Source organism: Anomaloglossus baeobatrachus, chromosome 6 (assembly GCF_048569485.1).
Source record: "Anomaloglossus baeobatrachus isolate aAnoBae1 chromosome 6, aAnoBae1.hap1, whole genome shotgun sequence".
NCBI lineage: Eukaryota > Metazoa > Chordata > Amphibia > Anura > Aromobatidae > Anomaloglossus > Anomaloglossus baeobatrachus.
The window spans coordinates 290,963,427-290,987,535 of record NC_134358.1 but is presented as its reverse complement, the minus strand read 5'-3'; the positions used below and the strand labels follow the sequence as shown (position 1 = coordinate 290,987,535).

Sequence of the window (24,109 nt, the reverse complement as noted above, 5' to 3'; positions counted from 1 at the left end):
CAAAAAGACACCATTATTCCCCACCTCTATTTTCCATCTATCTTGTTTATAATCTGCATACGTTCCATATGTTTTGTTGTCATCAATTTCCTGTCTTATACTACTCACCCTCCGACATTTTCACCTTTTATTGGCGCTGATGCAGTCCCGCAGCGCCATCTTGTGACCGCAACATCTGACTGGTCAGAAGTCACAAAGTTATGTCACAAGCTCTCATTGCAAGTCTATGAGAGCAAGAATGAGGCTCTCATAGACTTGTATTGAAGAGTGAACTCCAGTGCGCTCCATGAAAACTGGAGCTGCCGGCAGGTCATAAACTGCCTTAGACCAATGGAAGCAGCACTGATAGAAGGTTAAGATAGCAGCAGGAGAGTATAAGACTAGGGGCAGGGGGCTTAGATTAAAAGCACCACTCCAGTGGTAAAATAATAAGAAATGCTGGAGTGGAGCTTTAAGTGACTGTTTGATAATTTAATATTTCATAATTTTCCTTCACAAAGATCAGGTAAAAAGAATGGAAAAGTATGAAAACTGGCTTAAAATTGACTTGAATCTAATCTGTGAAAATGTATGTGAATAGGACATGTTCTGTCCTTAACGGAACATACACACCGATCAATTACAAACCAGATGTGGGAATAGTTCTGTTAAGCTCTATGGGTCCATGTGATGTCTGTATTAGAAATAGACATCACATGGATGAGAAAAATGGATATGTGAATGTGCCCAAAACCTCACATACAGAAGAATTTATCTTTATGAATTTATGAAGAATTTATGTTCTTAAACTCTATATTGATTGTTGGATGGTTTTATTTGGAACACATCTGTATCTTATGTGGAATAGTCCTTAAAAATCATCATTAAGATGATTCCGCAGTCTCAGATTGAAAATTGTCTTGTAAGCAACTGAGTCCGTTCAATAAAACATGAGAAATTGAATCTGAAGATATTTCCGTAAAAATGGACTAAAATTTAGGGCTAGAGGTTACTTGGTTTCGTTACCATACACTACATACTGTATTTTTCAGTTTTGGTGTTGGAAATGTGGCACATAAGAGTTTATGGCATATCCACCGGATGTACTTAAATATCTTACAGATATGGGTCTCATCTAGGTGAACAGCTGTTCTTTGAACCCTGTCCTACCTGTAAGAGAATCAATGCATGACTTTGGAAACTAGCAAAAAATGTAGACATGCCTTTTTGGCTAACTCTTATGGAAGTGGATTGAGTATTACAATATTGTATATATTATTATTATTATTATTACATTCAGATTATTTTAACAGCAATATCCCCTTATATATAGAATGAAAACTTGTAAGAAAAGTGACTAGACTTGACAAATGTACATGGAAATGCTTGAAGTTTTGCCTTTGTGCTTCCATTATCTAGGGCATAGGATAATTGTGTTAACAGTCACAGGGTGTTTTTATTTTCTGTACTTTGTTATTTCATTGATAAGTTAGCGGAAGGGCAACATAATTTAGCCTTCAGCAAATGATTATGTCTATAGGACATTTTCCCATAGACGCTGGACACCACAATGCTGACCTCGAAAGATACAATGAATCCAGTAATTAGCATTTGGCTTTAGGTTTGTACATTTCAATTCTCAAAACATCAAGGTGCAGGTCTCCATGACAAGAACGTGCTTCCAGCTTAGCAAGCTTTATATCGTTTTTATTTTGAAGCCTAGTGCACATAGATTTTAGCTGTCCTTGCCTGGGGAAGACTGGAACCATCTGGTTAATTATCTAGCTCATTCAATCTCTTGCAATCACTGCTTCAGTATCCGGAAGTGTCAATTAAATTATTTTCTTCTCATGATATTTTTAACTCATGAAGCATGTGTATAGTTATTATTTTAATGGATATTACATTTTAATGTCATCTAAAATCACCAGCAAATGTTTGATCCAATGTAGAAGGCCTGGTAGAGTAGTTTTTGCTAATGCTGTATTTACATTAAAGGGATTTTCCTTCAAATAAAGTTAAATTTAAAGTTTATTTTAATCCATAGATCTTGAAATAATAATACATTTTACAAGTGGATGTTTCTGTGCTGAGATAATCTTATATATGTGTCCCTGCTATGGACTGTGTAATGGTTGTGTCTGACTGTACAGGGACATGGTGTGATCATACCACATCTCCTGGGTCTGGGAGGAAGCAAAAAAGTGTACAGACATTACAGCAGGGGATAATAGCTGATTCTTTTGTGAGGTAAAACATTTCCCTACTTGTTTCCCCGGTCCAGGAATGGTGGTATGATCAGACCATGACCCTGTACGATCAGACACAGCCATTACACAGTAACTAGGAGGGGCACATTTATAAGATCATCACATTTAATTGTAAAAATTAGTATTATTCCAAGATGAATTGATTAAAATTAACTTTGTTCTTGGGAAAACCTCTTTAAATGAAGAACAAAACTGGAATATTCAGACTCTTGTTTTCTAAAGTGCTATAGAGTAAATATGGCTTATAGGGATTGGTATAGCTACTAAATTATTATATGTTTTGGGTTAATAAAATAATAGGAATAAGTGCTATAGTGATAATAATGGTAATGAGAAAAAAGACCAATGGGACTAATGAAAATTTGAACTCTGAGAATATTTTAGCCCTAGAAATATACAATCAATAGAACATAAATCATTTTAAAATATTATCAATTTGGTGTAACTCAACTTCCTGAAGAGCAATGCAAGTGAACTTTCCTATCATGTCTCTTCAGTTTATTCCAATGGAACTAAACTTACTATAGTGCTTATTGTACTATTTCTACCAACCCAGCCAGTCAACTACCAGTCAGCTTAAAGGGGTTTTCCAGGCACAAACAAAAAAACGATCTGACTGTTCCTGAAATTAGATTCCCCCATTCAAACCTCCAATTAACTTTTAGTTTTTATATTTTTTTAGCTCCCTTTCAGCCCCCAGCTACCATCCTTATGGCTTGTTATGGTTTTGAATATGCCACTAAGCTATATTCCCAAGAAGCACAGTTGTATCTGTCTCACCACTCATGTACTCTTCCCTTCTTTGTCTGCTAACTGTACCTAAAAAGCACCATCCTGAGACTTCTATGCAGTCTGAAGATGGATAAAGTGCTGCACGTGCAGTTTCTCCTTCATAACATTCCTCACATTTTACCTAGTATGCACTGCCCTGAAACTCCCCTGCAGTCAGCTGACACTGATGCCACACAAGCTCGATATATTGCAAGATATCTATGAATTATTAGTGAAGAGTCATTTATTCTAATGCAACCACCTCAGGCTAAAGTCACAAGATGAAATGATTACTTTCTTTGTTTGGTGCCTACTATGTGATCGCTATGCATACATTCCAAGTCACTCTAAACTTGCCGAGGATTACAGACCAAGCCCCCATCATGAAATCACCGTTGGAGAGCACACTGCAGAGCTGCTGGCTGAGCCATTCAAAGCACAGAGCAAAGCAAAGTGGTCTGTGCTTTCAACAGACTGTAGCAGAAAGTAAGAAGTTGGAGGTGTTAAATGCTGTATCCTAAAGCCGACTATGCACATTAGTTGGCCAATTGGCTGATTGTTCGGCTGGTAGACATCTCAGCATGTCTGAATATAAGAGAACTTGTGATAGTAGAAGTATTTTGGTAACTTGTGTAACTTACTACTTTGAGCACATTAAAAGGGAAACTATCAGGATGATATGACTAATCAAACTCGCGGTGTGGGAAACTATCAGGATGATATTACTAATCAGACTCGCGATATGGCTGTAAACAATAAAAATGATACCTGTCTTGTAATACAATGTGCCATTGCTGAGAAATTGAGTTTTGAAATCACATGCGTATTTGGCTGTAATTTGGGGCTTGTTGGTCACCTCCAGGTCACATCTCAATGTCCAGGCAACTTTAAGGAGCTGGTGCAGAGTATGGAAGTGTCCATAAAAATTAGGGGTACTTGTGTAATACATTACTTCTCAAATTGTATGGAAAAACAGCTTAGCCATTGATGGGGTCTGAGGCCTAAAAGTGCTGCGATATCTGTTTCATCACAGGAAACAATGAATTTCATGCTCTTCTACAACATTAAAATGGTACAATCTTGCCAGGGCTCTATTAATTTTAGTAGAGCAGTATTATGACAGTTTTGAGCATAAGGCTACATGCGCACGCAAACTGCAGCCAAAACTGCACCTTGTCCGAGAGAGCCTGGAAATGTCACAAAAAAAATGCTTGTAATTGTAGGTGCGTTTTTGCTGCGTTTTTCGGTGCGTTTTTGGTGCGTTTTTCACAACATACGTTTTTGCTGCGTTTTTGTGATAAATGTTGACAAGAACGCAGGAAGAATGAACATGGTGCATTTTTTTTGTCACAAACTTTTGACAAATAAAACGCTGACAAATAAACTGCAATGTGCGCATAGCAAATCTGACTTCTCATAGACTTTGCTGGGAAGTGAAATGTCAGAAAGTTCTGACCAAAAAATGCAGCAAAAACGCAACAAAAAAACGCAGCGTGCGCATGTAGCCTAAGATGACTGTAAAATTTCTAGTTTTGGAATCCCCTTACTAGATTTGAACATTTTACAACTTCCACAACCCGTTCAGTTCAAGCACCCGCACCAATGGCATGGCGCATGTCAGCAGATATGTTTAACGTATAGTTTAGTTTGTTCTGAAATATTTGCCTTTATCTTATGATTTATGAACATTAAGTATTCATAATTTGAGGAAGAATACTTAAGATCTATATCTGCTATCTTGTAATTGCTTTGAACTGTTAATAGTGTGATATTTTCCAGCATTGAATGGGATGGTGTAATTTACAGATCTGCCTTCCCACACTGTATAGAATATGCATGGAATGCACGGCTTTATGGACAGGAAACCTCAGCCCCGATATGAAATAAAAGCCTGCCTTAATCCAATGCTTCTATCTTTGGAGCGGCATACTTCTCAATTGTGTTAAAAGCGGCCTCCAGCTGCAGAGAGTATCATATGTGGCCCTAAAGCATTAAACAGCACGCAAAACCTAATTACTGAGGAATTTAATAATGTCATTTAAAAACCCTACAAAACTATTATTTGTGTTATTCACATTATGTGCAAGCGCCCAAGTGTAGGAAAATATACTAGAAAGGCCCATTTATCTGTGTAAGAATCATTGTTTTATTTTTTTACTTAGTTGCTTTTTAAATTGTTACAAGGAACAAAAAAAGCACCAAAAATGCAGCAAAAAAGCACCCCGAGTGAACATAGCCTTACTGCGACTCCACAAACGGCCTCTGGCAACTAAAGTCAATTGACAGGTCCAGAACTCTGAATTTTCTTGTCTTTACTTTGTTTTGGGGTGTGCAGCAGACTAGAGTAGACATCAACTAAGGCTTTGTGCACACGTACATGCTGAAATTTCTGCAGCGATTTGGCAGTTCATGTGCGCTTCAAATCGCTGCAGAAACACTGCGTAATGGACGCACTGTGTCTGCAGAATAGATGCCGATTTCATGCGCTCTGGATGCAGCCTCTCCCATAAACAGAATGGAGACAGCATCCAAAGCACACGAAATAAGTGACATGTTGCTTTTTAGAACGCAGCGTTTTGGCAGCATGCAAAGCGCTGCGTTCTAAAACGCAACGTGCGGATGGAATTTGCACAATCTACATAGATTGTGCTGGGGACGCAGGACGCATGCTTTTATGCTGCGGTGCAGAACACAACGTAAAAGCATGTAATTACGCAACGTGCGCACAGAGCCTTACAGTTAAGAGAGCTGGTAAAGGGAATCTGTCAGCAAAATCATCCCACACCCCCTACCAAACCACAAATATGGTATTTGAAATGTAAAGCCATTGACACCTTTATATATTCTACCTGTTGCTGCATTCCCTAGCAATTGGCATTACAATTCAAATGCACATGGAGCATTGAGTTCTCTGGGTGGGACAGAGATCTTCTGGAGACTATGCTTTTCAAGGTTGTTTGCTTTTTTTAGCACCAGCCTTTTTATATTGATTGATAGCTGTGTAATGTAAAGCACCAGGCAAAGCAATCGAAGTGTGAGTAATCAATAAAGCTAAAGAGGCCTACATACATGTGGATTAAAACAATAATTACTTGGAAATTTAGCAACAGATAGAAAATATAAATGTGAAAAATGGATTTACATTTCCAACACCTGCATTTTCCTATGTGCCGTTTGGGGGCATTGATCTTACTGACGGTCCCTCTAAGGCGGGCTTTGCACATTACGACATTGCATACCGATGCTGCAATGTTGAGTGCGATAGTCCCCGTCCCCGTAGTACGTGCGATATCTTGTGATAGCTGCCGTAGCGAACATTATTGCTATGGCAGCTTCACATGCACGCACCTCTCCTGCGACGTCGCTCTGGCCGGCGAACCACCTTCCTAAGGGGGCGGGCCGTGCGGCGTCACAGCGACGTCAAACGGCAGGCGGCCAATAGCAACGGAGGGGCAGAGATGAGCAGGATGTAAACATCCTGCCCACCTCCTTCCTTCTCATAGCAGCCGGGACGCAGGTAAGGGGATGTTCCTCGCTCCTGCGGCTTTACACACAGCGATGTGTGCTGCCGCAGGAACGAGGAACAACATCGTACCTGTCGCTGCACCGGCATTATGGAAATGTCGGAGACTACAGCGATGATACGATAACGACGCTTTTGCGCTCGTTCATCGTATGCCGGATGTGCGTCACTTTCGATTTGACCCCACCAACATCGCACCTGCGATGTCGTAGTGTGCAAAGCCGGCCTATGAGGTCAAAAACTCCCTGTGTGAGGCTAGATTCACAAGAACGTATATCATCCAATACGAGTGCATCGGATGTGATATGCTAATGACCCTCGGCTCCCGCTGGGCTGCCTGCATGACCCGAGTGTAATGGGACTGTGACCTGATCCTGCAGCTGTGGAGGAGAGGGAGGGATTAATCTCTCCATCTCCTCTATTGTCAGCTGATGCGATTATTGCGCTGCACTTGGATGTCATCCGAGTGCAGTCTGATGTTTCACTCGCACCTATAGACTTGTATGGGTGCGGGTAACATGGCTCTCGCAGACAATCGCAGCATGCTGTGACTTTTCTCTCATCCAGAATCTGGATGAGAAAAAAGCTGTCCATCTGCTCTCCCTCATTGAATAACATTGGTCCTAGTGCAATGCGAGATTTTATGTGAACGTACTCTCAATGGAATAAATTCAGTACCACACATCCTTTTTATAGGACCAGTGAAATGGCTATCTTTGTCAGTGCCAAAGAAGTGAATGGAGTGGTGGTCACTACTATTCCTTACACACAGGTAACACTTCAATAAAAAAGACAGGGTAGTTATCTGACTATTGTTGTTATGTACATGTGTTATTTCCTAAAACAAAAGGAAGTTAGAGTTTAAAGGGAACCGGTCACAAAGTTTCTCCCATATAAACTGCAGCCACCACCAGGCAGCTCTTATATACGGCATTCTAGAATACTATATATAAGTGACCAGGCCGCCCTGTATATTGTAAAAAAGTGCTTCTATTATACTAACCTGCGGGGTGGGCCAGTCTGATGGGCGGCGCTGGTCTTAATTTACAAAATAAAATACATTTAACATAAAACCTGATTTAATCAATAATTCATTTTCTATTGATGCCTTCCCATTCATGTGAAGTAGCATTCCTATGTACACATTGCGCTGGTTCTAAACTATGCTATGGATTATGGAAATGTTTTAGGTGAAGCAGTGCCAGAAATGTAAATCTGACATTTTATAGCATTCTTTTTTATTGCTTTACATCTGTCTTTTATGCAGAAGTCTACTTGAGAAGCAATGTTTCCAATTATAATGTTTCAGCTAAGGGGTTTCTCACTTCACATTTGGCTTCAGACTGGCTTCTAGAAGCCCAATAACTACCAATTAAATTATTCCACCCTGTGTTTAACATTGTGGTTCCTTGCCACACCTTGGGTGTATTCATGTCAATTGATCTAAATCCAGAGATTACGCATATGTGTACCACAGCAAGGGTGTCCTGGTTTAAGAAACAAAATCTAAACAGTCAGCATTTAATCCATGTAATAAAGGGATACGTTTATGTGATCATTTCACATGACTGATATGTGTAAGTATTCTTACTGATGACATTATCATTACTATATTGTTTGTTCAGGACATTAGTGATTTGTTTAATATAGCACAAGTGAATAACATTTACAAATAAAATTGCAGCAAAATATTTGTGTGCGAGAAAATATTTGATATAGAAGGGTTAATATTTTTCTTTATTTTTTTATTTTATATTCTGTTTAGTATTATTATTCTATTAGTACATTTTGTTTAGTATTAATCAGTCTTATAGTCTCATATTCAAGGTTTTATTTTTTTTTTAAATTTTTGCTTATCTCATATGCAATGTTCTGAGAAAGCCATGATAAAGAAAAGTTATCATGACATATTTCTGAGAAGCAGGGGGACCCGGTCGAACTTCCAATGGAAACATTGCATGCACGGTTACATGGTAGTAAATGATGTAAGAAATCTATGCACAGGAAAATAAGCAGAACAGATATTGCTTACAAGTGTGACTTTCCTTTCTCCGAGCGCTCATTATCTGAAGGCCTAATTTTATTTGGACCTCGCTGGTAATCCCGTAATCTGACCTTCGGGTGACAGCAGAGCAGCTATATCATAAATGCAGAAACACACACATGAGTATATACATATTTACACATATACACCAAAACAGAAACATTGTGCATTATGAAAATCATGCTGAATGCACTAGAGTACACAAATCTTCAAGATTCACTGCTGGCAGCACCCTTTGCCATTGCTGACCAGATGTGCTCGACAAGAGACAAGTCTGGAGATGCTGTAGGTCATCATAGCACACTTAGGCCATGCGGATTGCTCACAATATTATGAGCAACATGTGGCCTGGCATTGTCATGCTGAAAAATGACTCTTTGGACACTTTGGAGAAATGTCTATACCACTAGTTCCACAATGAAATCAATGTAATACTAAACTGTTAGTGTACCTGGAATGAAGGCTATAGGGTCTGGCTATTGTACACCATGCCACCCCACATCATAATCCCATGAGTAGGTCAGTAGATTTCAATAATGTCATGTAATGATCCATTCTGTACTGCAGTTGAAATCAAATTTCACATAGAAAGCCTATAGAGTCAAACAGTGTCTACACAAAAGCATCAGTAGGTTTTTATGCACCCACTGAGCTGTGAGACAGATGTTCAACTGCAGGTACTCAATTGACCTCCTGTAACCGCTCCCAAAAACTATCATGGTGCAGAGCAAGACCGCAATGGAGGCTGGAATGGAGGTCTGTCCTCTTAAACAATAAGGGGTACTTTGCACACTACGACATCGCAGGTGCGATGTCGGTGGGGTAAAATCAAAAGTGACGCACATCCGGCGTCGCTGTCGACATCGTAGTGTGTAAATCGTTTTTGATACGATTAACGAGCGTCGGTCATTTCCATAATTTCGAAAGGACCGATGTTACGATGTTGTTTCTCGTTCCTGCGGCAGCACACATCGCTGTGTGTGAAGCCGCAGGAGCGAAGAACATCACCTTACCTGCGTCCCGGCTGCAATGAGAAAGGAAAGAGGTGGGCGGGATGTTTACGTCCCGCTCATCTCCGGCCCTCTGCTTCTATTGGCCACCTGCCTTGTGACGTCGCTGTGACGCCGCACGACCCACCCCCTTAGGAAGGAGGCGGTTCGCCGGCCAGAGCGACGTCGCAGGGCAGGTAAGTGCATGTGAAGCTGCCGTAGCGATAATGTTCGCTACGGCAGCTATCACAAGATATCGCAGCTGCGACGGGGGTGGGGACTATCACGCTCGGCATCGCTACCATCGGCTTGCGATGTCGTAGTGTGCAAAGTACCCCTGAGTCTTATTTTCTTATTTTTCTCTTGGATGCAATGATAGCCGAAGATTGGTCAGGAGACCATGTGTGCAATGTGACCTTTACTAGGAAACATGAAAGTGTCCCAGCATCTGTTTTTTAACACGACAGTTTCAAGCTCCATGTCGCTCGTGCTACTGAGGGCAGGCTAAATGGCCAAAACATGGTGCCATGTGCTATAGCATCTCTGGACTTGTTTCCTATTAATCGCAGATGGGATGTTATTGGCTGGCAATTACTACAAAGGGAGCTGCCAATCTTGATGATTTGCGTACCCAAGTGCATTTACTGTGGCAGGATGTTCCTCAGAGACCCCTTAAAACCATTAATAAGTTTAACCTCATTGATAGAATGCCAAATCGTGTATGTTTATTTCTGTGTGCAGTGCTCATACTCAATACTGAATAATTCAAAATGGTTTAAACATTTTGTTTCCATTTTTTCTTCTTTTACATACAATTAAGTTGTCTATTGGTCCTGTGATTTCAATAACTCCATCAATTTCCTTCTTGGTTTTGCAATTTCTTTTGGAGGAGTGTTTATATACAGTATAAATATACTGTATATGTATGCATACATCATCTGTGGTTCTGAAGTAGAAGAAATTATCACATCATTAGGTATCTACATTAAGTCTGCAATAAAATGGCGCCATCATTGGCGCATGCAGAGCTATAGGCCAAAAATAATCAATGGGGATTTGATCGCTTTTACGCTGCTGCCGATGCAATTTTATTGAAGACTGATGTGGATGCGACGGAGGGGTTAGAGCACCAAGATAAGACCATACCCACAGTTCTGCTCTTATGCACGAATATATCATTACAAGAAAACGTCAAACAATAATTATAGAAGAACCACAAAATGGATTTCTTTAACACAGGTATCATTTTAATCACTATTACAGTGCTAATATGGCCATCTCTGTATTTAGCAAAATCCTGCTGACAGTCCTCTTTCAACTACAAGTTTTGTAAAGTCAGTGTTCTCTTTGGGGGGATCAATCTGCATAGCCACAAATGTATATTTGTGGGTGTATGTGGGATAGTTATGTTGTATACCAGTGTAAATATATACCTGGGTGGTGAGGTGCAGCATTGCTATGTCTTAACTGTAAGACACCTGTAGATCAGGGGTGGGGAACCTTTTTAATGCCGAGGGCCATTTGGAATTTTCTACCAACCTTCGGGGGCCGCACAAAACTATCAACTTAAAATTACCCTGCTATACTTAGTCAAACAATTAACTCATCATGGCGGCTGAAGCGTCTTGTTTTTGGTGCGGCTATATTATTCAATATTGATCTTATTGCTTCTCACAACTGTTTTTCCACGTTTGTGTCAGCTGGGACTGCTGTAAATACATCACAGGAGATGCTGAGGGCATATACATCACAGGAGATGCTGAGGGCATATACATCACAGGAGATGCTGAGGGCATATACATCACAGGAGATGCTGAGGGCATATACATCACAGGAGATGCTGAGGGCATATACATCACAGGAGATGCTGAGGGCATATACATCACAGGAGATGCTGAGGGCATATACATCACTGGGGAGGGCTGGAAGGAATATACATTGCTGGGAGGACTAGACATCACTGGGGAGGGCTGGGAGGACTAGACATCACTGGGGAGGGCTAGGAGGACTAGACATCACTGGGGAGGGCTGGGAGGACTAGACATCACTGGGGAGGGCTGGGAGGACTAGACATCACTGGGAAGGGCTGGGAGGACTAGACATCACTGGGGAGGGCTAGGAGGACTAGACATCACTGGGGAGGGCTGGGAGGACTAGACATCACTGGGGAGGGCTGGGAGGACTAGACATCACTGTGGAGGACTGGGAGGACTAGACATCACTGGGGAGGGCTGGGAGGACTAGACATCACTGGGGAGGGCTGGGAGGACTAGACATCACTGGGGAGGGCTGGGAGGACTAGACATCACTGGGGAGGGCTGGGAGGACTAGACATCACTGGGGAGGGCTGGGAGGACTAGACATCACTGGGGAGGGCTGCGAGGACTAGACATCACTGTGGAGGGCTGCGAGGACTAGACATCACTGGGGAGGGCTGCGAGGACTAGACATCACTGGGGAGGGCTGCGAGGACTAGACATCACTGGGGAGGGCTGCGAGGACTAGACATCACTGGGGAGGGCTGGGAGGACTAGACATCACTGGGGAGGGCTGCGAGGACTAGACATCACTGTGGAGGGCTGCGAGGACTAGACATCACTGTGGAGGGCTGGGAGGACTAGACATCACTGTGGAGGGCTGGGAGGACTAGACATCACTGTGGAGGACTGGGAGGACTAGACATCACTGGGGAGGACTGGGAGGACTAGACATCACTGGGGAGGGCTGGGAGGACTAGACATCACTGGGGAGGGCTGGGAGGACTAGACATCACTGGGGAGGGCTGGGAGGACTAGACATCACTGGGGAGGGCTGGGAGGACTAGACATCACTGTGGAGGGCTGGGAGGACTAGACATCACTGTGGAGGGCTGGGAGGACTAGACATCACTGTGGAGGGCTGGGAGGACTAGACATCACTGTGGAGGGCTGGGAGGACTAGACATCACTGGGGAGGGCTGGGAGGACTAGACATCACTGGGGAGGGCTGGGAGGACTAGACATCACTGGGGAGGGCTGGGAGGACTAGACATCACTGGGGAGGGCTGCGAGGACTAGACATCACTGGGGAGGGCTGCGAGGACTAGACATCACTGGGGAGGGCTGCGAGGACTAGACATCACTGGGGAGGGCTGCGAGGACTAGACATCACTGTGGAGGGCTGGGAGGACTAGACATCACTGTGGAGGGCTGGGAGGACTAGACATCACTGTGGAGGGCTGGGGGGACTAGACATCACTGGGGAGGGCTGCGAGGACTAGACATCACTGGGGAGGGCTGGGAGGACTAGACATCACTGGGGAGGGCTGGGAGGACTAGACATCACTGGGGAGGGCTGGGAGGACTAGACATCACTGGGGAGGGCTGGGAGGACTAGACATCACTGGGGAGGGCTGGGAGGACTAGACATCACTGTGGAGGGCTGCGAGGACTAGACATCACTGGGGAGGGCTGCGAGGACTAGACATCACTGGGGAGGGCTGGGAGGACTAGACATCACTGTGGAGGGCTGGGAGGACTAGACATCACTGTGGAGGGCTGGGAGGACTAGACATCACTGGGGAGGGCTGCGAGGACTAGACATCACTGGGGAGGGCTGGGAGGACTAGACATCACTGGGGAGGGCTGGGAGGACTAGACATCACTGGGGAGGGCTGGGAGGACTAGACATCACTGGGGAGGGCTGGGAGGACTAGACATCACTGGGGAGGGCTGGGAGGACTAGACATCACTGGGGAGGGCTGGGAGGACTAGACATCACTGTGGAGGGCTGCGAGGACTAGACATCACTGGGGAGGGCTGCGAGGACTAGACATCACTGGGGAGGGCTGGGAGGACTAGACATCACTGTGGAGGGCTGGGAGGACTAGACATCACTGTGGAGGGCTGGGAGGACTAGACATCACTGGGGAGGGCTGCGAGGACTAGACATCACTGGGGAGGGCTGGGAGGACTAGACATCACTGGGGAGGGCTGGGAGGACTAGACATCACTGGGGAGGGCTGGGAGGACTAGACATCACTGGGGAGGGCTGCGAGGACTAGACATCACTGGGGAGGGCTGCGAGGACTAGACATCACTGGGGAGGACTGGGAGGACTAGACATCACTGGGGAGGGCTGGGAGGACTAGACATCACTGGGGAGGGCTAGGAGGACTAGACATCACTGGGGAGGGCTGGGAGGACTAGACATCACTGGGGAGGGCTGGGAGGACTAGACATCACTGGGGAGGGCTGCGAGGACTAGACATCACTGTGGAGGGCTGGGAGGACTAGACATCACTGGGGAGGGCTGGGAGGACTAGACATCACTGGGGAGGGCTGGGAGGACTAGACATCACTGGGGAGGGCTGGGAGGACTAGACATCACTGTGGAGGGCTGGGAGGACTAGACATCACTGGGGAGGGCTGCGAGGACTAGACATCACTGGGGAGGACTGGGAGGACTAGACATCACTGGGGAGGGCTGGGAGGACTAGACATCACTGGGGAGGGCTGCGAGGACTAGACATCACTGGGGAGGACTGGGAGGACTAGACATCACTGGGGAGGACTGGGAGGACTAGACATCACTGGGGAGGACTGGGAGGACTAGACATCACTGGGGAGGACTGGGAGGACTAGACATCACTGGGGAGGACTGGGAGGACTAGACATCACTGGGGAGGGCTGGGAGGACTAGACATCACTGGGGAGGATTATATATCACTGGGGAGGATTATATATCACTGGGGAGGATTATATATCACTGGGGAGGATTATATATCACTGGGGAGGATTATATATCACTGGGGAGGATTATATATCACTGGGGAGGATTATATATCACTTGGGAGGGCTGGGAGAAATATAAGGACATTGCTAGGGGTTCTGACATACCAGGGGGGCACAGGCAGCAGTGTGGAGGCCGCAGGGGCATAGGCAGCAGTGTGGAGGCGACAGGGGCACAGGCTGCCGTGGGGAGGCCACAGGGGGACAGGCTGCCGTGGGGAGGCCACAGGGGCACAGGCTGCCGTGGGGAGGCCACAGGGGGACAGGCTGCCGTGGGGAGGCCACAGGGGGACAGGCTGCCGTGGGGAGGCCACAGGGGGACAGGCTGCCGTGGGGAGGCCACAGGGGGACAGGCTGCCGTGGGGAGGCCACAGGGGCACAGGCTGCCGTGGGGAGGCCACAGGGGGACAGGCTGCCGTGGGGAGGCCACAGGGGGACAGGCTGCCGTGGGGAGGCCACAGGGGGACAGGCTGCCGTGGGGAGGCCACAGGGGCACAGGCTGCCGTGGGGAGGCCACAGGGGGACAGGCTGCCGTGGGGAGGCCACAGGGGGACAGGCTGCCGTGGGGAGGCCACAGGGGCACAGGCTGCCGTGGGGAGGCCACAGGGGGACAGGCTGCCGTGGGGAGGCCACAGGGGGACAGGCTGCCGTGGGGAGGCCACAGGGGGACAGGCTGCCGTGGGGAGGCCACAGGGGGACAGGCTGCCGTGGGGGAGAGTGAGGAGCACAGGCTGCAGTGGGAATGCACAAGGAGGACGGGACGCTGCACGGAGCACAGGCTGCAGTGGGGATGTGCAGGGGCACACACAGGCATGGGAGCACAAACACACCTGTCGGACGCTGAGGTAGTAGCTTCTCTTCTGTGGAAAAAGAGCGAGTTGAGCGCTAACTCCACCCACAAAGTACGTCCTCACGCTAGCATGAGGACGTAAGCCATACAGGGTTTAAAGGGCCAGCAGCAAGCAAGACGCTGCTGCCTCCCGAGCTCTGTGGACTGTGGAATGTGCCCGGGGGCCGCAGAAAAGGTCATGGCGGGCCGCATACGGCCCGCGGGCCGGAGGTTCCCCACCCCTGCTGTAGATATAGGTGTGTGTTAAGGTCATTATACACATTGGATAAAAGTTGGTCTAACTTTCCGATCACCATCTAATTTGTATGGGAACCATTTCATTTGTTGAGAGATAAGGATCAGGCATTTTAAACTTAACGGGAACCTGTCTCCAGGTTTTTGCTACCTAATCTGAGAGCAGAGACAGATCCTCATTCCAGCCATGTAAACTGTTTTTTAGTGGCCACTGTTTTTTTGTGAAATGGCTTTTGCTGGACTTTGCTGTCCTATTCACAGAGAAAACAACAAATCTTTGTACAGCTGATCTGCAACCCAGATGTGGAGCCCCACAGGTGTTGTGTCGGTGCATTACCTTCAGGGACTCCACTCGGCTGGATCTGTCTGGTCACAGGTAGGAAACCTTCTTTGTAGTTTGTCGTGACGCCACTCTCAGATTTGCGGTCAGTGGGGGACCGCCACTGCAGGTTAAGGGGTGCCTGGGGCTGATGGTGGGTGCAGCCAGTTGTAGTAGCCTCCTGAGAGTGAGGCAAGCCCCAGGGCCCTGTGTAGATGTGTAGAACTACAAGGCGCAGAATGACTCAACACAGGCAGGATGTCTTTCAGGGTTTTTACTCACAGTTGATGGCAGGGTGAGTGACCCGGGCGTAGCTGGGATGAACCAAGTGGGAACCAGGTGTCCTTCAGGCTGACTTGTGAGGGTGACTACTAACTCGCCTTCCTTAGCCCTTGGTGGTTTGGGGTAACCCCGACTTTTAGTCCCTATGGGGGTCACCCAGGGAAGATGCTGCAGCCTCTCTCCCCTTCGTTTGCCGTTTGCTTGTCGCCTGGACCAGGCCACTCCAGCTGCTTGCCTCCTGTGACCTATGGGCCCTAACTGTGGCTACGTGGCTGCGGCTTTTGTGGTGTTGTGGCGTGGGCTTTGAGAGCCCCACACCGGCAGGTTTAGCAAAAGAAAGCTGGATCTATCTCCGCTTCGGGATCTGCCGCCCGTTTGGGCCTGGTACTCTCTAGCAGTCTCCTTACTTCCCACTCCGTTGCTCTCTCTCTAGCTGAAGATGGATTTCGGGTAGCACTCCTAGTTGACCGTTCTCCCCCGTCGGTAGCCACTGCGCGGACGCTGTCAGACTACAGCAGCCCACGGGATCTGCTCCTCACTCGAGCTCCCTGGACTCTGCACTGCCTGGCTCACATCTGGGACCTTCACATCTGCTCCTGTCTGAGCTTCACTTTCCTGCTCCTCACTCCTCCACACTCTGCTGCAGACTCTAGACTGTTTACTCCTCCTTCTCTTTTCCCTTTTGTGCCTGCCTACGCCACCTAGCAACCAGACTCTCTTACCACACCCCTTGAGAGGAGATGGAGGCTTTTGGCCCCCTCCACTATTCCAGTGAAGGTGAAGGCTTTTCCCCCTCCTGGGATCCCCAGGGGTCCTCTCATGGGTACATGTGTGAGACCTGATCACTATGCGCCTGTGTACCACACCCCAGTCAGCCTTCTGGATTACCTGTGTTGTACTGTCCCCAGCATGGGTGCAGTACTCAGTGGTGCCTGACTAGGTCAGGGGCGCCACATTCCCCCTTAGTTATCACCAGCACGTCCTCGGGCTGCAAGACAACATTTTAAAAATGCATAAAACATTAAAACATGTAAAACATTTTAAAAGCACCAGGTACCATACATCACCACCCTCCACCCACAAGTCCGTTAACCCACCCAAAACCCTCTCACGTTGGCCGCGCCTTCAGCCACTTCTGGCAGGATGTAGAGGCGGCTTCCATGGGCTGGTGGTTTCAGGGTATACCTGGCCTGGTGGAGTCGCGCCTTCAGCCTCTTCTGGCAGGATGTAGAGGCGGCCTCCACAGTTGGTGCTGACCAGGTACCCTCTTTGTGGTGGAGAGCCAGGCCCCATAAACAGGCATGCTCTCTGGTCGCAGGTGAGCCAAGGCCCTATATACGGACGGGCTCCTCCCGGTTGCAGACGAGCCAAGCCCCTAAACAGGCTGACTCTGGTGGTGGTGGTGCCCTCTGGTGTAACTACTTACACTGCGAGAGTTTGTGGCTATAGCCAGTTCATAGCCTTAAGGTTCATTTCTCACATCAGTTTATGTGGGCACATTCTTAAACTTGTAAAACGTTGCAAAACAAACTTTTCAAACTGGTAACTTGCTGTATGCTTTACTTTATGCAGATTCCTCTACTCTTCCATGCCAGGGCTTGGGCCTGTGGGGCTGCGGCACCTGTTGGTTTCTTGATCTCTTTCTTCGTCTGTGGGTTCGTTGTATTTTCTTTCTTCTTCAGTGTCTCTGTCTTCATCTTCTGTTGTGACTGCAGGGCTTCTGCAAGGACTTCTAGGACATGGTGCAACATCTAGGGCATACCAGCCTCTTTCTCCCTGATGCATAGTGAACTCCACTGAGTCTCCTATCTTCAAATTTCTTCCAGGGTGTCCTCTGGGCAAATGGGCTCTCACATCCCTTCGATTGACGAAAATCCCTTCCTTCACACCAGGTGATACTATAAAGCCGTATCCTGATTTGAGGCTGAAATCTTCGACAATTCCTCGACGCAGGGGTCCTCTGATCTGTGCTTTGGCTCTTCTCAGGAACCGTTTTTCTTGTAGGTCTCTGGCCGTGACTTCTCTCTGCTCTGGGGATGGCGGTGCAGGGAAAGACTGGGTTCTACTGCGGCGCTGTGTCTTGCGGGCTGGATTCTGCGAAGTGCAGCTTACAAGCTCCCAGGTGGGGCGGTTGGGCAGGTCCTCTTCAGCAGGAGGTGTCAGGTCTTCCTCGTCCCAGCGGGAATATGGCAGCATCTCCGGCTCTGGGACTAGCACTGCTGCTGGCTCCGGGGGCAACTCCTCAACTTCTTGCCCTCCTCTCCCCCTTAGTTCTTCGCTGCACTCTGGTCGTGGCAGCGCTGGGGATGAGTGTTCTTCAGCTGGCCCAGGCGGTGGACTCTTCGGCGTGGTTGCCGCAGGGGTTGCCTTAGGGGTGTGCGGAGGGAGCATGTACTGGTCCACCATCTCCTGTGGAAACTTGGCCTCCATGTCAGCCTTCAGCTGCCAGTACGCGGGGTCCTCCCCCAGCGTGGGCTTCCTAGCCGGGACCTCCTTGGACTGGGGAGCGGTGTCTGCTCTGGCCTTGCAGGCCGGGGTAAATGGTGATGTAGTCTTTTCTTGGCGGGCCGCGCAGGGCATCGCTGCGGCGGCCTGGTCTTGGCGGGCCGCGCCTGGCATGGCGGCGGCCTGGTCTGTGCGGGCCGAGCCTGGCGTGGCGGCGGCCTGGATCTGCGTCGCTGTTGCGGCCAGTTCTTGGCGGGCCGGACTGGGCATTGCAGCCGCGGTCTGAATTGGCGTCGCATCCTCAATGGGGTCCGTGCAGGTGGAGCTGGGCGTCGCTGCAGTGATCGGGGCTTGACGGGCCGCACCTGGCGGGGCTGCGGCCTGGTTCAGCATCTCACTTGCGGCTCGGACGAGCGTCGCTGCTGCGGTGGGGTCTTGGCGGACTGGGCTCAGCAGGGTGGCAGCCTGGGTCAGCGTCACACCTGCGGCACGGATGAGTATCGCCGTGGCAGTCGGACCTTTGCGGGCCAGGCGGGGTGTCGCTGCGGCGGCCTGGATTTGGCGGGCCGCACCTAGCGTGGCTGCGGCCTCGCTCAGCGTCGCCGCGCCAGGCGCCTCTTCTGGGACCGCGGTCGTAGCAGCAGGGGTCGGAGCACTTGCGCTGGCCGGGGCAACTCTGGACTCACCCATCGGTGGCACCATCGGGATCTGAGTCGTCGCCGCTCGATCTGGCATGCGTCGCGCGGCTCCCTCCTCGTAGGTCCGAACCGCCGCAGCCATCTCCAGAAGCTCCGTGCGTCCCTCACTGAGCTGTCGCATAATCCTGGCCTCCAGCTGATCGCAGAAGATAGCAAGCTCCCGGCACCACCAGGCAGCAGAGCCTGGTTCTGGGTATCCACGTCCGGACTCCATTTCTTCTCTCTGCAGCAGCAGGCTTGTGGCTCTCTGTCCTTCCCGCCGTCTCTGGACGCTTCCGCTCTCTTCACAAGCGAGGTCAGAACTCTGCAGGGGATCTCTGGGTAGCCACACCTCTTCGTGGGCGGTAACTTCTTCCAGCGCGGGCTGCTGTTGTTTTTCAGCGCGCTTTTCATGGTGGCAATATGGCGGCGCTTCCAATTTTTCAAGCGGACCGCCCAGGCACATGGTCACCTGTCTCAACAGGTCTAGTCCTTATCCTGTTCGTGACGCCAGATGTGGAGCCCCACAGGTGTTGTGTCGGTGCATTACCTTCAGGGACTCCACTCGGCTGGATCTGTCTGGTCACAGGTAGGAAACCTTCTTTGTAGTTTGTCGTGACGCCACTCTCAGATTTGCGGTCAGTGGGGGACCGCCACTGCAGGTTAAGGGGTGCCTGGGGCTGATGGTGGGTGCAGCCAGTTGTAGTAGCCTCCTGAGAGTGAGGCAAGCCCCAGGGCCCTGTGTAGATGTGTAGAACTACAAGGCGCAGAATGACTCAACACAGGCAGGATGTCTTTCAGGGTTTTTACTCACAGTTGATGGCAGGGTGAGTGACCCGGGCGTAGCTGGGATGAACCAAGTGGGAACCAGGTGTCCTTCAGGCTGACTTGTGAGGGTGACTACTAACTCGCCTTCCTTAGCCCTTGGTGGTTTGGGGTAACCCCGACTTTTAGTCCCTATGGGGGTCACCCAGGGAAGATGCTGCAGCCTCTCTCCCCTTCGTTTGCCGTTTGCTTGTCGCCTGGACCAGGCCACTCCAGCTGCTTGCCTCCTGTGACCTATGGGCCCTAACTGTGGCTACGTGGCTGCGGCTTTTGTGGTGTTGTGGCGTGGGCTTTGAGAGCCCCACACCGGCAGGTTTAGCAAAAGAAAGCTGGATCTATCTCCGCTTCGGGATCTGCCGCCCGTTTGGGCCTGGTACTCTCTAGCAGTCTCCTTACTTCCCACTCCGTTGCTCTCTCTCTAGCTGAAGATGGATTTCGGGTAGCACTCCTAGTTGACCGTTCTCCCCCGTCGGTAGCCACTGCGTGGACGCTGTCAGACTACAGCAGCCCACGGGATCTGCTCCTCACTCGAGCTCCCTGGACTCTGCACTGCCTGGCTCACATCTGGGACCTTCACATCTGCTCCTGTCTGAGCTTCACTTTCCTGCTCCTCACTCCTCCACACTCTGCTGCAGACTCTAGACTGTTTACTCCTCCTTCTCTTTTCCCTTTTGTGCCTGCCTACGCCACCTAGCAACCAGACTCTCTTACCACACCCCTTGAGAGGAGATGGAGGCTTTTGGCCCCCTCCACTATTCCAGTGAAGGTGAAGGCTTTTCCCCCTCCTGGGATCCCCAGGGGTCCTCTCATGGGTACATGTGTGAGACCTGATCACTATGCGCCTGTGTACCACACCCCAGTCAGCCTTCTGGATTACCTGTGTTGTACTGTCCCCAGCATGGGTGCAGTACTCAGTGGTGCCTGACTAGGTCAGGGGCGCCACACAAGCACCAAGACTACTACCTTCAGGTCACCACAAATATTCCTCTCGTTTTCGTAACGGATTTTTGACAGCAGAAGGCGCATATTTTCATATGTTTCTTTCAGACTTGCTGCATAAGCAAGAAGAACAAATAGATTTTCATTGCCATTATGCAGAAGCACCGCTTTTAAACTGGTTTTTGAAGAATCTATAAAAAGCCTCCATTTGTGAGGTCGGTGCTCTTGTCTCATTGCATCTAGCAGTAAACTAGGTCCCCTTTCATTGAAAATAATTGTTCACGCTCCTGCAGCCTATGGTGGGAAAAACATATGCTCCAGCAAGTGCCAGCCTTTGAGCCTCAAAGCCAATAGCTCCGCCTGACGTTTTGATAGGTTCAGATCACAAACTAAATAATTTAGATTAATCTGGTTTAGTTTCTGAGGCTCCCCAACTCATGGCCTAGAAAATCAGGATCGTCTCCATCAGCTTCTCCTTCAACCAAATCCGTATCTGAATTTTAATCCGGATACAAGGTCCAAGATGTTGGTGGAGTGGGGACTGGCAGCTCTGAGCTATGATGAGACCGGCATGATTGCTGAAGGAATATTTCACTGAATTTCTTCTTTTACTTGTTATTCCAGCAATCTTTGTCATACAGAAATAGCAATCTGTAGAATGGTCTCTTGGCTCTCTCCATACCATTGGAACTGCAAATACCATGTGCCGTAGTTAACCATTGAACCAACTTGTCAGAAGTGTAACACAAGATGAGCAACAAACTTGAGGGGCTTAAAGTTTGTCTTGATCTCCAGTTTTGCACTGAAAATACAGGACATAACTTTTCTTCACCATCGGCATTATGCTTCTTTAACACTAGAACTACTGAACTCGTGACACCTATATAGAAATACATAGTGCAAAGTAGTCAAAATGACTACCTCAGTAGTTCTAGTGTTAAAGTCACTTTGGTACAAATATAGCAAACATTGTTGGGGTGGTTTACACAACTGCACGACATGTTTACCAGAATGTCCTATGGCACAAGAACAACAGAATTCAAATTTAGTTTATCATAATAACAGTTTAACGTAAAGGAAAACTTAGCAATAAAAATACAAATGATTTTCACAAAGGACAGTGAGATAATATAGGTTTTTGGTATGTAACCCATGAACCCCCAAAACACGCAATCTCTAAGATTAGTCAATCTTGTAGAAAACCTGGAGCTCTGTTTGTTATTAAACACTGCCACATTGTAACAATTCTAGTATCTACAAAGCAAAAGTCATTTATAAAGGTGCAAGGTAGGGAAAATTTATTGGAAAAAACAAAATTATGGAAAATTGATACAAATACATATACGAATACATTATGTAGTAGGTGTAATAATAATACAGTGATGATTTTCATTGATAATCCGTCTGAATACAACAAATGAAAACTGAAGCAATTATTTCCATAGGAATCAATATAAATCCAATTTGTTTTAGACACTAAAATACATACAAAAAAAAACACATTTTATAGAGAATAAAGATAATGCTAAAAACAATATAAAATGAATATAAAAGGAATATTAAATGAATATAAAACACTAATATAAAGAATAAATACATATTATCTTACATTTCTTACATACATTTTGAAACTGATGAGCATGGTGACAGCCACACATTGCCACTCAGAGACGGAGAATGCATGGATCACCCTTTATTGTCTCAAAATTAGCAGCATAGTCATGTGGGCATGCAGACAAAAACAAACAAAAACCGAGGCAATCAATGAAAACCAAAGCAAATTTTTAGTGCAAAAAATCAATGAAAACTGAAACCAACGATAACCAATGTCAACGAAAATCGAGGTACCACTGTATTTGTAAATACCTTGAATTAGAAATGTAGTATAGTTCTCCTGATATAGCCATTCCCCTTACCTCATGTGCAGGGCATTGCAGCTTAGGTATCCATGGTTATGACCCTGAGCAACTAACTGGCTAACTAACTGTCACTATTTGAGTTGTCGTACTCATGGATACCTAAGCTGCAATGCCCTACACATGAAGTAAGACACAAGGCTAATCAGGAGAACTATACTACATATCTAATTGTAGGTCTTTGCTAACATTATTATTACACCTACTACATATTGGGATAGGATCTTGGAGATGGGAACACCCCTTTAAGAACAATCAACAGTGCTCATTTAACTAAATCTTTGTTAATGTGTTATCGACCAAATGAGCATTGGACCATCAACTATCTGACATGTATGGCCAGCTTTACAGTGGCGTTATCACACTTCAGAACATGTTTTTCTCTTTGGCTTAGGATACTGTACAGTGAGACATTTTGATGTATGTTTCTCCAAGTATTTCTCATATACCTACAGAGCACTTAGTAAAGGAAGGTTTTGTAATTGATTTTTGCAGAAATCCTGAATTCTTAATCCTTGTCTTCCTGTTCAACAGGATATGATTCAGCCCTGTGGATTTCCTGTATTTTACTGCTTGTTTTGTTTCCCATTCACCTCTGTCCTTATACAGGTATGCAAAATTTGGGTTTATGAAAATTGTTTCAAATCTTAACAACTGATTCTTATGTTTTCTTATGGCCTGATTTTAAAAAAACACATCTATTTTTAACCATAACATATGGACTTTATTGTAGCCATAAATTAAATCATTCCTTCTGCAACTTAATTGGAAATGAATTGTACCTTTTCCTTTTCGCTTCAAAGCTTCTTTTGATACTTTTTCTCCTATGGAAGGCCTGTAGATCTTCTCTGTGAAGCATCCAGCACTAGTTCCCTATCATGTTCATGTTCCATCGACCTTGGTATCGTCGTTCCAGCTCCTTGACATCCTGATGAAGTCTTTCTTCTTGCTCTTCTTTAAAGGCCCCATCACACCCTTCGATATATCATGCGATCGCATGAGTGATCGCACCCGCCCCCGTCGTTTGTGCCCATGGCGCACAATGTCGTTAAACCCTGTCACACGTACTTACCTCCCTCACAATGTCACTGTGGGCGGCGAACATCCTCTTCCTGAAGGGGGAGGGACGTTCAGCATCACAGCGACATCACACAGTGGCCGCCCAATAGAAGCAGAGGGGCGGAGATGAGCGGGACGTAAAATCCCGCCCACCCCCTTCCGTCCTCATTGCCGGCGGGACGCAGGTAAGCTGTATTCGTCGTTACCTGGGGTGTCAC

General features: G+C 47.4%; 1 protein-coding gene across 1 annotated transcript in view; it reads left to right on the top strand.

Annotated features, from left to right (window-relative positions):
- Nucleotides 1–24,109, top strand: part of MYO10 (myosin X) — a 348,533-nt gene that overhangs the window by 130,285 nt on the left and 194,139 nt on the right. The gene's annotated exons all lie outside the window — the stretch shown is intronic.